This window comes from Cataglyphis hispanica, chromosome 13 (genome assembly GCF_021464435.1).
Source record: "Cataglyphis hispanica isolate Lineage 1 chromosome 13, ULB_Chis1_1.0, whole genome shotgun sequence".
NCBI lineage: Eukaryota > Metazoa > Arthropoda > Insecta > Hymenoptera > Formicidae > Cataglyphis > Cataglyphis hispanica.
This window is the reverse complement of record NC_065966.1, coordinates 2,567,290-2,583,175: the sequence shown is the minus strand read 5'-3', so window position 1 is coordinate 2,583,175 and position 15,886 is coordinate 2,567,290. Positions and strand designations below refer to the sequence as shown.

Here is a 15,886-nt window from a genome sequence, read left to right as displayed (position 1 = left end):
TTTCCGTACGCTACGTTGACGCACAAAAGACCGCATGTTCTTATCCGACGTTAATAAAAACACAAAGAAAATTAACGGGAAAGGTGACAAAATAAAGCGATAATAATCACGCTCGCAGTGTGGCGATCAAACGCCGTCACTAACCGAAGTGTAGTATCAATTATTAATTCGCTAAGCGACCTGATAAAAGCGCAATAATAAGCTTAGTGACGGACCACAATCTCGCGGTTGGCTTTGGGTTCTGTCATAATCGTTTGAAACTAGCTGAAGAAAAATGTTTTCACGAATAAGATTTATTATGTTATAATTTCTTTTTAGATAAAGTTCATTTTTTTGTTTAATAAAAATTTTTTTTTTTAGCTCAAAATCGTTTATACTATTGATTTTTTCTTTAATTTATTATATTGGAATAGTATACATATTTTATCGAACAATTTAAACGACATTAAACGATATGCTTTGTTCAAATGCAATAAAAGCAAGGTTTAATGTTGTGTCGCCAAGAAATTCTCTCGTTTTATTAAGAATGTAATGTAATATGACAAGTCGTCGTGCGATGGAAAGAGTACCTTCGCAAAAGCATAATGGAATCAAAACTTTCTGCCTGCTCTTCCGTACGTACTGCTACCTAAATGTACTCTTCTTCTTATCAGAAAATGTAATGGGATCTACTGAGTGAATTCACAAACTTAATTTTGATAAAAACTGTAAAAATGCATTATCGTGCATACGATAGATCTCATGTCATTATATATATTTTTCTATGTCAAAAGAGATAAATAATGAACATAATTAAATAATTCAACGAATTCGATTATTTCACTGATTTTTGCTTCTACAAAGCCAGACAATAAACGCATAAATAAAAAAATAATTAAGTAAAATAATTTTGTGGCTTTATAATAGAAACGAAAATCAATAAAATAATAGAATTTGTTGAATTATTTAATTATGTTTATCATTTATCTATCACATTTATTTCAGTCAGCAATAAATAATATAACATATAAATATCTTCTTTCGCACAAAACTCGAAAACAAAACTCTTGGTACGAATTTTACGAAACATTCAAGCAGAATGTCTCATTCTCATGCGTTACGCGTGCGTAATATCATTATCTCGCGTCGCGGACTGATGCGGAATGAGAAATAGAGTAACGCGTGTCGACGTCGACATGATCAACGAGCGTACCTAGCCGCTAATCAGAAGTATTCAGCTGTCGTGATTGTTGCTTCGCGGAACGAGCCAAACCCCCGTGTATATAATGTAGCTGACACAACACTCCATGTCCGTTATTATTGCCGCGTTGCGAGCGCTCGTAAAGGTGACGCGGAGCTGCAATAGCCGCGTCGCGGCTGGATGAGAAAAATCGTTGCAATGACTGGAGAGTTCGACGACCCCGTGTGCGACGACGCTCGAACATCGATATCTACACTTTCACCGCGTGTAAAAAATAATTTAGAGTAAGAAGCATTCAAAAAATAGAAGTGCTCCCTTTTCTTTATTTTCAAATTAATTTTTAACGTAAAAAAAATTGTATATTATTATATATAAAGTATATTATTACCTTCATAAAAAGACAAAATAGTACGTTTTAATATTAATTGCACATAATTTATCGCACGATTGTTCTCATTGAGTCCATTACATACAAAAAAAAGAAACAAAAAAAAAGAGATATATATAAATAATTGTTCAATATTATTAATAATGAAAACTTTTTAACAAATGCATGAATATGCTTAGAACAATATGACAACTGCGATTACAAGAAAAAAATAATGTATATAAATTTATTTTTAATTACTTATACAATCGTTTTGTTGATCGATATATATTTGATGAATTCAATTTCTCATGTTATAGATATGCGAGAAAATATATTGGATGATGTATTTTCGTTATTATATAAAAATTTCATATTTATAATACATTTTTTGCCGATTTATTTGAAAATATTGATGTTCTGTAATATAATATAACAGTAATATACTGTAGTATAATGCTGATATTGTTGAAGAAATAATGTATATATGCCATTATTATTATTTTACCGATGTTTATACAAATTGGTTTTTTTATCCCGCAATTATTATATAAAACCGAAGAATATGTCGTATATAAACACGTTATTTTTATTCACCTTTCAACTCATACTACATAATTAATGTTAAATCTTAAATTTTCCTTTTGAGATTATCCATTTTTCCCTTAAAAAAGAAACAATTACCATCGTATTTTATTTAATACAAAAATTTTAATACAAAATTGTTTCATCAAGATTTCGGCCAATTTATTATAAAAAAAATATATATATAAATACGGTTTATTTAACTAAAATTTCGAGCGTTATCAAGTTGACAATACTTGTCATTTTTTTTATCATGCGTGTAATAAAATATTCGCTAGTTTTATTCGTGATGCAGTCGTGATTATTTGTCGACGATTTACCGTGTATTGTTATGCCACATTAAATTATACATATGAATGTCCAAATGATTGCAATTCGATGCATATGCCCGACGTAATCATGATGAGAATATGTTTATGCGCATATCACGTATCCTAGTAACGTGACAGCTATGCCGATAACGTTGAAAAAGTGAATGATCGATAGGGATGGTATTTTTTGCCAGAGTGTTTTTTTACAGCAAAATCGACGCAAAAACTCGACCAGAGACAAAGCGACCTATATTCTCTGGTCTTTTGAAAAAATTTGCACTTTCTCGCGATTTTGAAAGAAAATTAGTAGTTTTGAAGTTTCTTGTAAAAGAAGTTTCGAAAATGCCTTAAGTCGAGCAAAGAAATATGGAACAATATAAAACTTTTTTTACGTCTTGAAAACTGAAGGTGCGCTACGCGAGCAGATTTTTTACATTTTATATCGGAATAAATTAATGCGCGCTAAAGAAATTATATATCGATAAATATTTAAGTGGTCATTAAATTTTTATTCTTTATGTAATTTTTAATATTACTTTTACGACGAAGCTCTAATCTCACAAAATAATATTTATTAATCTCAATAGCATATATAATTACATCCTATTACTATTTATAGAGTTGTATAAATTTTTATTACCAACTATACACATATGTATAATATATAAAATAATATTTATTTCCAGTTAGAGTGCGCTTAAAAGTTTCTACGCTGATAGCAACACATTTTAATCTTCAAATATAATAACTTTGCTAAATATAAATAAATAATAATAAAGTGAAGTGGAGAAACGATCTGCCGTCATCGCGTACGGTCTTTCTCGGATGTTTAATTTTTTCGTTTTACCCTTTCCCTTCCAGCATGGTTAATATCCGTGAGTAAACAAAACGATCTCCGCACAGTCGAGCACGACTAAATCGAATTATTATGATGAAAAACGGTGGCGAGAAAAAGAGAAAAGGAGAGAAAGAGAAAAAGAGAGAAAGAGAGAGATGTGCACGTATATGGCCTTTTCTAAAAATTCATTAACAAATTAACTGATCCCTTCTCGCAACGTGGTGCAAGACTTTGTTTGCGCGTTTGCTCTTCCCACCCTTTTCTCGGATGTCGTGTTACCCGCCGAACCACGCCGACAACCGCCCTCCGTGCGTTTACTGTCTCTCGGAAAACTGCCGCCGGCTACCCATCCCCAGGAATCAACCGCAAAGTTCGGCGACTGAAAATTGATGAAGGCGAATTCTAATTTAACTTAACTCAATCTATTCCGATTTAATTAAATAGTCGGAATTCGACCCCTTGTGTCAATGTGTAGCGTAGAAAAATGTGATAGCATACCCCTATCGGTTCTCATGTATGTATATATATCTTCTTGTTTAACTTTGAAAAGATAGTAATAGTGTAATGTGATTAAAATAAAAAAAAAATCATCTCCAAGAATGAGTTAAAAATGCATTGTGCTTAAACAAAATAATTAAATCAAAAAGAATGTCAAATCAGAGATTAAATCGTCCATTATAATTTACATTTTTCACTTTAAATTCTCTCTGTTGTGTATCAATTAATTATAAATTTATTAATAAACCGTTTTATATTAATAGAATAAAATACGAATAACGAATCATATATAATTTGTGTCGTGATAATTGATTATATATTAACCACCTCTAGAAATCAATTTTTATTAAAGATAAATATCTGAGCTTATAGAACGATATGACATTTTTAATTGCTTTACAGTATATTTTATATTTGTATAACATAACAAGAGATAATTCTGATATCGTGCACTTCTCAAAAAATCTCGATTCGCTGCACTTAATTATGTGATCGAGGCATGAAATTATGTTCGTGTATTCATTACTGGCGCAGACAGCTCAACGATCTCACTTCCGCTCTATAGTTCGGACACGTGTAGCGATTCAGAAACTCGGTTATGCAAATGCCAAGGACTGAAACGGAATTTTTGCGTCCGCGCAAATATGACGTTTATACTCGCTGATTGCGTTGTATGGTATGATTTTCGACAAAATTATACATTGTACGTTACCATCAGGGAACGTATTAACGTGCTGTGTATTTGAAAGAAATTCGGCGACTCTATTAAGCCACGCATGTAACTATTTAGCTAAAAGGTTTCCATATAGACTTCGTAATATACATATATTTACAAATATTTTAAGAATAATTTAATAATCATGTGAGAGCTTTGTGAGAGAGCGTGTGAGTTTCGTTAAAAAGAATCAAATAATGCTAACGCTATTTCTGACGCTCAATATTAAACTAAATCACGCGTAATAATAGAAAATCGTTATATCTATAAAAACAATTCGTATTTTATAAAAAAAAAAAATCGTTAAAAAAAATCAAATTTAAATAAATCCACGTTATTTCTTTACGTACGTGTTTCAATCTAATTGAGCTCATCCTTCTCCGTTCTATCTTACCAATTTTGAAAGTGAATTTTATCATGTAGTCATCCATCATTCTGCACTTCTGCAAGCTGCTTTTGAGAAAAGTAGTTTCCGAGCTTCATCTTTTTCCGCTTCTGAGATACATATATAATACGGTGAGGGAAGGAGAGAAAAACAGCTTGTATACACAATTTTATAATGGATCCGTGCTTTCACATCGCGACACATTCCCTACGAGCACGCCGAGAACAGAGGGCGTGTATAAATGATATAATGTGGAAGGAAAGAGAGATGGTGATCATTCGTGCGCGCCTTATCCCGCGGATAAGGATTTTCGATCCCGCAGCCGCCGGCGAGAGCACAATGTCTTTTTAATTTCTCCCCTGGACCCCCCCTCGTATTCGCCAACTCCGGCGGATTTTCTCTCGGCCGTCGCGACGCGAGCGAAGACGGAATAACGGTGAAAATTGCACGGAGAAAACGGAAGTTAGCCGATGCGAAAAGAAAGTCGACAATGGGCAGACGGCGTTGTCTCGTCGTCCGCAAGGAGCGAAGGAACGGACATCCCTCTTTGTTCGGCCATACGAGAATGGGAATTATGAGATGGAAAAGGAGTTGGAAAAAAGTTGGAGAAAAATGGGCGACAGGCGCGCTGAGACGACAACGGAAGTGGCGGAGAGAGGAGGAGAGAGGAGGAAGAGGAAATGGTTGTGCTGGTTTAATACGTAGAAAAAAATGCGATTACGGTAGGCGAGGAAGGTGCGAGAAAAGATCCGTGATGAGTTGAGGCGAGTTGATTAAAAATGGGCTATGAAAAACATATAGCAGTGACTTTTTTCTACTCTACAAATAATAGTAACGCAAAAGTAACATAGAGATAGGCGTTGCCTATCCGAGAAAAATTGATTTTTCTTAGTAGTAATTTTATGCAATAATATTTTCTCTCCTATTTTTAATTCATTATTCGTCTTTGTAACTTTTAAGAAATAATCTCCCGTTGAAAAAATCTCATTGAGATATGCCGCTGCTTTTATTTTTAATGTGTGTCTCCGTTTTTTCTTTTTCAACGCAGCTGTGCGTTACAATGAAACCACACTTGCCTTTTATACGGGAAGGTATAAGATGCTTTATATGGAAAAATAAACTGCAGGTCTTAAAATATTAGAGAGAAAAAAAAAAAGAGAGAGAAAGGGAAATGTTGTGAAAAGTACATTCTGAATTCAAGGAGAACAAAGCAAACCAAGTTTCTTTCGTAAATGACTTTTCTTTTACTTTAATATCTTCCATACAATATCATTTCAAATTATGCAACCGACGTGTTTATGCAAAATATCCTATGTAACTGTAGATATTATATCTCTTCCCCAGATTATATTCGCCTGTGGCGAGCTACAACAGGAAATTGGAAAAGGTCCACCGAGCGCCCTCAGACACGAAAAGTTATATCTGATGGAGTTGCACCGAGGAAAATTGCGTATTAATCCGCTCGGAGCTAATGCATCGTAACGCGATCTTATTACTTTTCCCTTCGAGAAAGAAGCTGCTTCATCCTCTTCAACTTTTCCATTCACGTTATAGCTATAATCTTTGCAGTAGCTGGCATGGAAAAGAGTGATTGTGCGTGTGTAATTTCAATACGGTAGCTCTTATCAAAAAGGCGCGAAAAGAAAATCATACATCTCCCCTTCAATACCGAGTAATTATATATATTTGGGAATTATAATCTTCGCGTTCTTTGTAATCTTAAATATACAAAGAAAATTTCAAAAAACATCGATATGTCACAGATCTGTCCGGTATCCATCGATAATCCATCACGTATCGATAATCGTGAGTGCGTGTTTTGCATGCGATTTTTCTCGACAAAATGTGCGAGAGCGCGTGAGGAACGCAAAAGTCACGGCTTTGCGTTTTCCACGCATCTATAAAACCATAATCCTGCGGCGCGACATAATTCCACATATAAGCTGACGTGATTCTCGAATGGAACGACTCGTAAATCCGTGGAGATTATTACAGGGTGCTGAAGGGGGCGGGCTTCGGGATTGTCGAGGTCGCACAAACATTGAAAGCCTCTACGCCGCCGCGGGTTAACCAACCTTCATATCGGACCTTCATTTATATTTAACGCATCCGCACATTTTGCCGTTGTGCGTGAGACGAATAAAAATTTTCCCTGGTGATACTTGATGCGAGTCACGCGCCGTTTTTCTTAGCCAGCATTATATCATATATCCGCGGGATGACAACGTACGACAGTTATGTATATGTATAACGTATCGAGCGTATATTGAAATATATCTAAAACATAAACAAAGAAAATATACCAGCAATATATAATTCTCTGAGAAATCTAAAATTTGATTGTTATAAAAAAGCAATCATTATAATGATATAAAATTCATTCGAAGGCAAGTAAACGCTATGTAAAAATTGATTTTGATTAGATTTATATTGATGATATCGTAATAAAACTTTGCTACACATTTATCGATATCGATATCGATTTATGCATATATATATATAAAAGAACGACTGCAAGAAATCAATGTTTCTTATTGACTTTAACTTATCAAAATCAATTTAATCTGACAATAGACTTAGTCAGAAAGCGCGGCGCGAGACAAATATATTACTCGGGAAATATTAATTTCCAATTCCAATTCTCTTGAACATGACACACCTCAGACCAGCGCTTAAACTCAGACAACCTATAGTCGCGAAGCACCGCCGTGATTATCAATGACAGCTCTCCGATATATCACAGAATGACAGCGATCCAGAGAGAGACTTTAAGCAGCTATATCAAGTACGTAACAAATCGGCGCTGCTGGCAGGATGCGGACGAACGACCACGGGATTCTACGGAACGAGAGTAATCTCCTTTTCTCCCTCCAGCCCCTTACTATAGGACAGCTGGGATAATTAAATTCTCTATGGCTTTAACAGGCCGCGCGCGGGCAGATGTTCGGCGGCCAAATTGGACGATTTTGAGCGAGGCGCTTGGTGCGACGCGCTTTAAACATCCATCCACATTCCGCAGAGCAATGGCCGGATTACATGAACGGTTGATCTCGCGTTACGTGACCGTCCGACAAGGCATTCTCAATTTTAGCATTTTCTCCTTCTCTCTCTCTCTCTCTCTCTCTCTCTCTCTCTTTCTGCTTTCCTCTCTCTCAGCTCCGTGCCCCGATCATTAGCCCCTGACGGTCATTTGCATTCGCGAGCGTCCCGGATTTTACGTGCCGTTGCTTAGCATCAGCCCGGCGCATAAATTGGCATCCTTTAAATGCGAATCCTCCCCCGCCCCTCCCTCTCTCGAACGTCGCACCTACCGCGATGCTGTAATAAACAGGTTGATCTCGCGTATGCCGTCTCGCATCGATAAATCGTCCGCCAGTGGCTTTGTTCGCGAAGACTGCAACGCATAAATAAGAAGTAAATATCATTTGAGTCTGTTAATAAAAGTAAATATTATTCAATTTCTCTAAGAATCGACATTATATATCGATGTTTTATAAAAGTATAAATAAATCAAAATTCTATAGAATACATTAATACACTAGAAGTTAATTAGTAGCCAATACTTAACTCAATGCATACATATTTCTTTCACTGTAACAGTGAAATCTTTCACTGTATTTAAAATCCAAAAAAATTATAAAAATATAACTCAATTCCTGATTAAAGGACTTTCTACTCTAAAGATGTTTTACAGATCTGTTCCGAACATCGATCGTGTTTTCTTGGAGATTCTATTAGCCAGCAACGCGATTTATTTTATCTATTCTCGCGAGTAACATCTATATCGAGGTGCAAATCTTAATGCAATATGACACGACAAGAAGTAAAGTGGATTTCCTGTTAACTGGTGACGTAAGACGTTGCGGCAAAGCCTGAGAGAGAAGGCACCTAATTTCATTATTCCTATAATCCAGAAAATAGGACACCCCGAACGCATATAAGAAACTCATCTATCAAGAAAGCTTTTTAATACATATTCGCCTTTTAGATATCAGTGTACCGCAGGAGAAGTAAGGCAACAATATTATTAACTTTTGTAACGTAATAAACCTACTTTTTCATCACATCAATTCTTGTTATTCATAATCCGTCAACGTTATTTAATCGTTATATCAAGTTAATCTCGATTCGAGAATGCGGCATGTAAACAGATAAAATTTCTGCTCGGATTGATCAAGAAATGTATTGACAAAAGTGATCTTTTTCCTTGAAATCCGCGCGTCAGTTACGAATCCGATATACAATTCCTTTCCAATTCAATCATCTTCGTAGATTCCGCCCTAGAGGGTTATCGAACTTTATTTCGATTAAATGCATACAACGGACAAACCGGAGATCCCTAGATGTTTAAAGCCGAACTGCTCGTATTATTAACACAACGAAATATATGCCATTACAGGGAATTCAATTATCAGTAGTATTAAATTTCGTGCTGCCATGAGATCATTAATCGTACCGTCATCAATTTCTAATACACGCATATACAGAATGTCATTTAAAAGCATATTATAGCTATATTCGTAACCACACACACACACACACACACACACACACACACACACACACTATATATATATATATATATATATATATATATATGTGAGAATTATATGTTTCGGTGTTACTGTTGCGCGTGGCATATAATACATACGTATCTTTCAAAATTATTATATTCATAAATAAATCACTAGTCATTAAATTATCGCATTCATTTTATGCTGTATTTTAACGTGTTGTTAAAGATTTTGATAAAGCAATTTCTGTGCCGATAAAGTACAATAGATAATACGGAAATAGCACGGATTCAGTGACAGCACTTGTCAGATTAATCATATCGTCCATTGAAACACATTATTGAACGTCCACTCGACTAGAAATCGTAGGAACAGAAAGAAACTTAATTATTAGAATTACGAGATCAGTGACTTGTGAAAATTAAAGGAAATTTAATTACCGGAGGCACTCGGTAATGAAGAAGAAAACCATTACTTGCTGAGCTAAACACAAATGCACGTTCAATCGTACATCCGAAAAATGCATTGATCATTATAATAATCATAGATGCTATTTGTTCGTATTTATTAAAATGTATTTTCATGATAATGCGAAAACTAAAATGTTTGGAAAAATTTATTTACATCAAAGAAATATTTTTTATTTATGTTGCAACATATTTTTTGAATATTTTATAAACAACTTTTTAAAATAATATCGTGCAGGTTTCTTAGTTCGCAATAGCAAGTTAATTTCGCAGGTTTAATATCTTGTACACTATTAAATAAGAGAATATATTTACGCGTCGCATTAAATAATAATTTCAAATCCAAGAAACAAAAGAAATTAATTTTTCAACGCGCACTCGTCTCTAATGACGACCTCGAACTATGGCGGTTTAGCGATTAACCTCGGCACGGTTATTCGCGTGCAATTAAATGAACCGATATAGAAAAGGCGCACTGAATGTCTAGAAAATGGGCTAACCAATTTTCATTGTCACGGGGTAACTGCGGGCTCGCCTCTCACTTGCGGTGAGAGACGATTTTTTTTTTTTGCGCTGAAAGCAACGGCAACCGCAGTACCAAGTTTCGGTCGGTGGTAGTTACAGCAATTGGAACCGATGGCCTGCGAAAACTATAAGAGATTTAATTACTACTGGCGGTGGCCGGAAACAAGGACGAAAACGATTATTCTCCGGAATCAATGATCCTGCCGCAAGAATCATCAATTTTGCAGACACGGGGCAGAGGTACGGCATGGTAATCGAAAATATATTGACTTCGAACATTTGATCCGCGGAAAGCGGATTTATCTCGGCATGTAAATGGCCTAGTTCAATCTCGCTCGAGGTACGACCACACAATCTTCCGAGAAGGCTATTCAATAATTTTGAGAGCACATGAAATGATAAAAATTAAGTATATCTAGTAAACTTAAAATGCAGATACACACACAAAAGATAAAATCCAACAATATTTTAAATATTTAAAATTAAAAGTATATATTCAGATATTATATTAATATAGTCATATAAGTGTTTTTATAATAAAGAAAGTTGATAGTCATAACTCTCAATTGTTGAAATCTTTAAGCTAGTTATTTTCTAAAATGTGAAAAAGAATGAACATCGCTGAAGTTCATCATTTACGAATTTCTTCATATAATCCTTTACCCATCTTTCTCTACTGAGTAGGAAGATAAAGAATGAAAAATATATACTTGAACGTGCTTCCCTCATGCTATTAAGATAAAATGTAGCGTCATTTATTATCGGATTAAAAATCCTCACCATGACAGTACATTATCGCGCAGTTTAATCGCAATAATTGATGGTAGGCATCGCGCCTACCATCTATACAGTTATCTATACAGACCTCAATAATATGCAAATTCAGGAATTTTTTTGAGTCTTTGCCACGAAGGCAAAACGCCGCGAGGGGATAAAATGTCGAATCATTAATAAAAAAAACTTTCTTCCGCGATGATCTTAACGAGCAAAAACGTGTCTTCGTTATCGTGTGGCAGTTGATAACGACGAGGCAACGCGATCCCCCTGTAACGCAAACCTTAAGGACCAACCACGTCGCCGGCGTTCTCCTTTCAAGACGCGATGAGATTTATTTCGCCGCTCGACAGAAAAGAGAAACCCGAGAAAAGCGAATTTGTAATCCCTGATTACGTAAAGTGAGTCACCTTAATTGACACTTGTGAAACAGAACACGAGCACGTGAAAGAAGAAGCGGACGCCGCACCGTCTGTCTTTTACGCCAGTTAATTCGTTTGAGACACTAATCAACGCAAGGCTATTTGAAAGTCTGTGAAAAACATCCATATAATTGGAAAATAAAAGATATTTCAAATACTATTCGTATTTCGCAGTTAGAGATAATAATAATGTCGGACATGATGCATCGTATAAATTCTCGTTTGCTTTTAAACGAAATTGCATTCGGATAAATAACTATTACGCTTATTAATCTCCTTTTCTTCTCTTCTTCCAGATATATTTAAAAACCGTTAATTGTTATAAACAGTATATTCGCAATTATGTAAAATGAATTTTATTTAGAATTCAATATAATATCTCATTGTGCTCACATCTATTATATAATTAATTAATTATATAATTAATTAATTAAAAGTATATTAAGTGAGAAATATATGTGCAACTTTGTATCTTTTTCTATTAATATTGTACCCACATCTACGATATGGAAATTATAGATGTATAAAATTACTGTGTGAATAAAGTACATGACATGTCTCAATTACATAATGTTGCGGTCCCAAACAACATTTGATTAAAAATCCTCGGCTTGTCGGATTTAATCTGCGTAATCAAATCCCATAAATTTAAGTTGCTATACTGAATTTATTAAATTATTCTCATTAATAAAAAATTAATACTCAAAATAAGAATAATATAAAATCCTCGTAAATTATATAAAATTTCCAAACATTTATAATAATTTTAGCATATCATCCTAACGATTGAAAAGATTTTGATTGATTTCTATGTATCGCGTGTAACTAAAAGACAAATTTATATAAAATGCTCATTTATTATTATATAATATTTCGCTGAAAATATTTTGCATATAGTGAGCAAGAAAACAATGTCAACATTATTTTTAATTTAGTTTTATCTGACTTTTTAATAATTGTATAGAAGATAAAATATAACATTTTTGCGTCTCTCGTAATGAAACATGCTACGAAAGTCTAATGATTTAACATTTATTGATAACAAATTATGTGTAAATACACATATTTTCAACTTGTATGTTTCTGTACATTAAAAACAGTGAATAACATTAATATGTTTGTAAAAGGATTGATTGTATCATTTGATTGATTCATTTTAATTTATATTGAATTTCTTGTATTCTCAATTCATTTTATTCCAGGATAACGTAAATATCGGCGCTATCTTGATTCGAAATTTCTTGCGTAAAATTGCACAAAGTAATGTCTGCATGGCAACGATATTTTTCGCGTAAAAAGTAGTAAAGCTCCTTACGGGCGTGGCGAAGATAAGTGCGCCTTCCAACGGGAATAATGATCGCGGTGCAATCGATAATCGCCACTCATCATAAATCCTCTCGCTACTTGGCGCTCGAAAAAGTAAGACGCGCGCAGAATTTCCGAACGACGTGCGGACGTGCGCTCCAGTTTTCAGTTTCGTAACATCGTCCAAGTCTCGTTTAATTAGAAGAAATGAAAAGCCGATGCCAAAGGCATTTCTTGTTCACGGTGCACCGCAAATATAAACAACTCGACTGTCAAATAAAAATTGTGATAACAACTCTTGGGATACATCCACTTCGGTTATGCATCTATCGCGAAACGCGTGCGCTAAAATGTCGATCAAAAATAGATCAGATGCAATCAAACGCGTAATCGACGACAGCTGATCGACAATTTTGCCGATTCGGCAATAGTTGATGCGACGCGTTTCGACTCGATCCAAACGATTACGATTGATCGCGAAATTAATAATGGGTCACGCTGACAATAAATATATTAATGATTTTACATTTTGCGAAATAAACGTACGCGCATTTATTCACCAAATAATTTCGATAAATAACATTACATAGTGCAAATGATTTATATCGCAACTTACAGTTTACAAGAACTGTAGAAAAGAAAGAAAATTAAATTAGAAGGAGAAATTGAAGACAAGTTGTATAGAAAGACTTAAAAGGGAGACAAATAAGAGAGAAATTGTTTGCACAAACAAATATAAGATGTATTCAACAACCTCATGAACAAGGAACGTCATTTTGATTATACTTGGTGCAAAGTATTGATTTAATAACAACCGTTACTTCTGCAAGCTCGTAATGCGGGTTGATCGAAGGCGCAATTTATCGTTTGACAAATAAAAGCTTTCGAGTTTTCGCGATTCACATTTCGCCAACAACAGGAAAATTCTTTCGCGATAATAAAAAAAAAAAAAGAAAGAAAGTGGTCAGGAGAGGGAAAAGAAAAACGCGCGTGATTTCGAGCTGCATCCATTCCACGGAAGTAAAAGTCAATCTCGCTGCCTGCTGTTGTGTTGCTGCTCGTAAATCCCCGTAGAATCGATGCGGAAGAGCGGATCGGGAAAGAGAGAGAGGAGGGGTGGATGTTCCGTGGAGAACAAGTGCGATTCCAAGAAGGTGATTCTCCCTTGAAAAGGAGGCCGTGTAAATAATGGTTCAACACTACGGCGCGGGGAATCAGTCCTCTTATGAGCCCGCTGGGATATCATTCCGTTGCAAGAACCAAGCGATCTATACTTCCGATTATCTGTTAACGTATCCGCATTGTCGTTTGTATAGATTTATTAATTCCACGCATTCTTCCTACTCGATGCGCGTTATCATTCGTGTAAAAGTTGAGATATTCCTATTGCATTTTTATAGTCAGGTCGATCAAAATCATCGCGCGATAACGTAATAGATAATATTGTGACTTCCAAAATTAATTCCAAAAACAATTACATTCTCTTATATTCGATATCATTTTTCTCAAACTAAACAATCAATAAAAAATATATTTCATTTACCTGTATTTATTTCCTTTTCGATGACGATTACTTTTTATCAAATATAGTTAAAAATTTTATATTAATAATTAATAATTCTCTATTTGATAGGAAAATTGATAATCGCAACGGTAATTACAACAAGACAGGGATGTCAAGTGTACGTTCAAACAAGCAAATTCGAAGCACTTAGTCGACACCTTTAGAGTGTCAAAGTGTGATTCTGTGACAGTTAAAAAAAAGCTCTCATTTCCTTTCTTTGTCCCAACATGCTCTCGTTCGTTTCTTTCGCTCGCGATAAACAGACACTTGTGTGAGGAAACAATCGTTCAGTTAGCCTCTGACTATTGATCGAATTTTGCAGCTTTTATCGTGCCGCTAGCTGTGAAAAGTGGGCGTTGGCAGTTTTGCACGACAAGTACGTCGCCGCACGTGAGATCGAAAACATGCGAGCTATCCGATTTTAATCGTCGTTTATCGAGCTTCGAGTATCGCGCTTCCGATATCGCGATTGCTTTAGATAATGCGACACCGAAAGTATGCATTCATTATTTCTCACGCTAGCCTTCGTTGGAAATCCGAAGCCAACAATTGTTTCATAAATTCTATAGACGATATCTGCAGAATGAACGCGAGTTCGTTGCACGTACCATCGCAGTAATTAAGTAGTATTTACGTCTCGCCACGGGATTTTCAATCAGTGAAAAGTTACGTGCGCCGCACGTTTCGAGTGAATCATTATATAAACCCAGACGTAGACGGGCAACTATTATAAACCGATTAATTTCCCGTTCGTATTTAGCAATTATTGCAACAAGAAATCGTACAAATTTTTGTTTAAAATTGTTGACGCGTATTAAAGCATTCAAATGTTGAAAGTTCTACTTCATTAAACAATAGCATAGAGTATATGTTTTAAAGTCCACTCCAGATGATTTATAATTCGTTGATAAAACGTTGATAAAAGAGAAAATTGAGAAACTATTTATATAAATTACAAATGTATGAAATTTTAAATTGAAAATTCTAAATAAAATATTTTAAATTTTATCATAAATTATAGATCGTCTAATGTAAGTGTATAATATGATAAAAATATAAATGAAATAATTATTTAACAGTCATATCTTTCTTCAAAAATATTCTTTTTACAAATAATAAATATCTTTATTCTAAAAATTAATAATCATGCCAAAAAAATTCTTCTGTTATCTCAAATAGTAATAAAATAAGGCATTAAAATCGGATTAATTGCTTTTGAATACAATGTAAGCATGACTGTTAAATGATCGAAAAAAATTTAAAGAAATCAATTTGATTCATTAAACGGCAACAATGGTAGATCTCGACGATCTCTATTTTTGAAATCAAGTGCTTATTACGTTTTGATTCGATAACATTATCTGCACCAAATTCGCATTCAATGATTTCTGCATCGATAATGCACGGCAGTAAGCACCCAGTCGAAAACAAATTAA

The 15,886-nt window shown here is 34.6% G+C and overlaps 1 protein-coding gene across 3 annotated transcripts in view; it reads right to left on the bottom strand.

The window, feature by feature from the left end:
* Window positions 1-15,886, bottom strand: part of LOC126853938 (acetylcholine receptor subunit alpha-like 1) — a 121,579-nt gene that overhangs the window by 51,416 nt on the left and 54,277 nt on the right. The window lies entirely within an intron of this gene.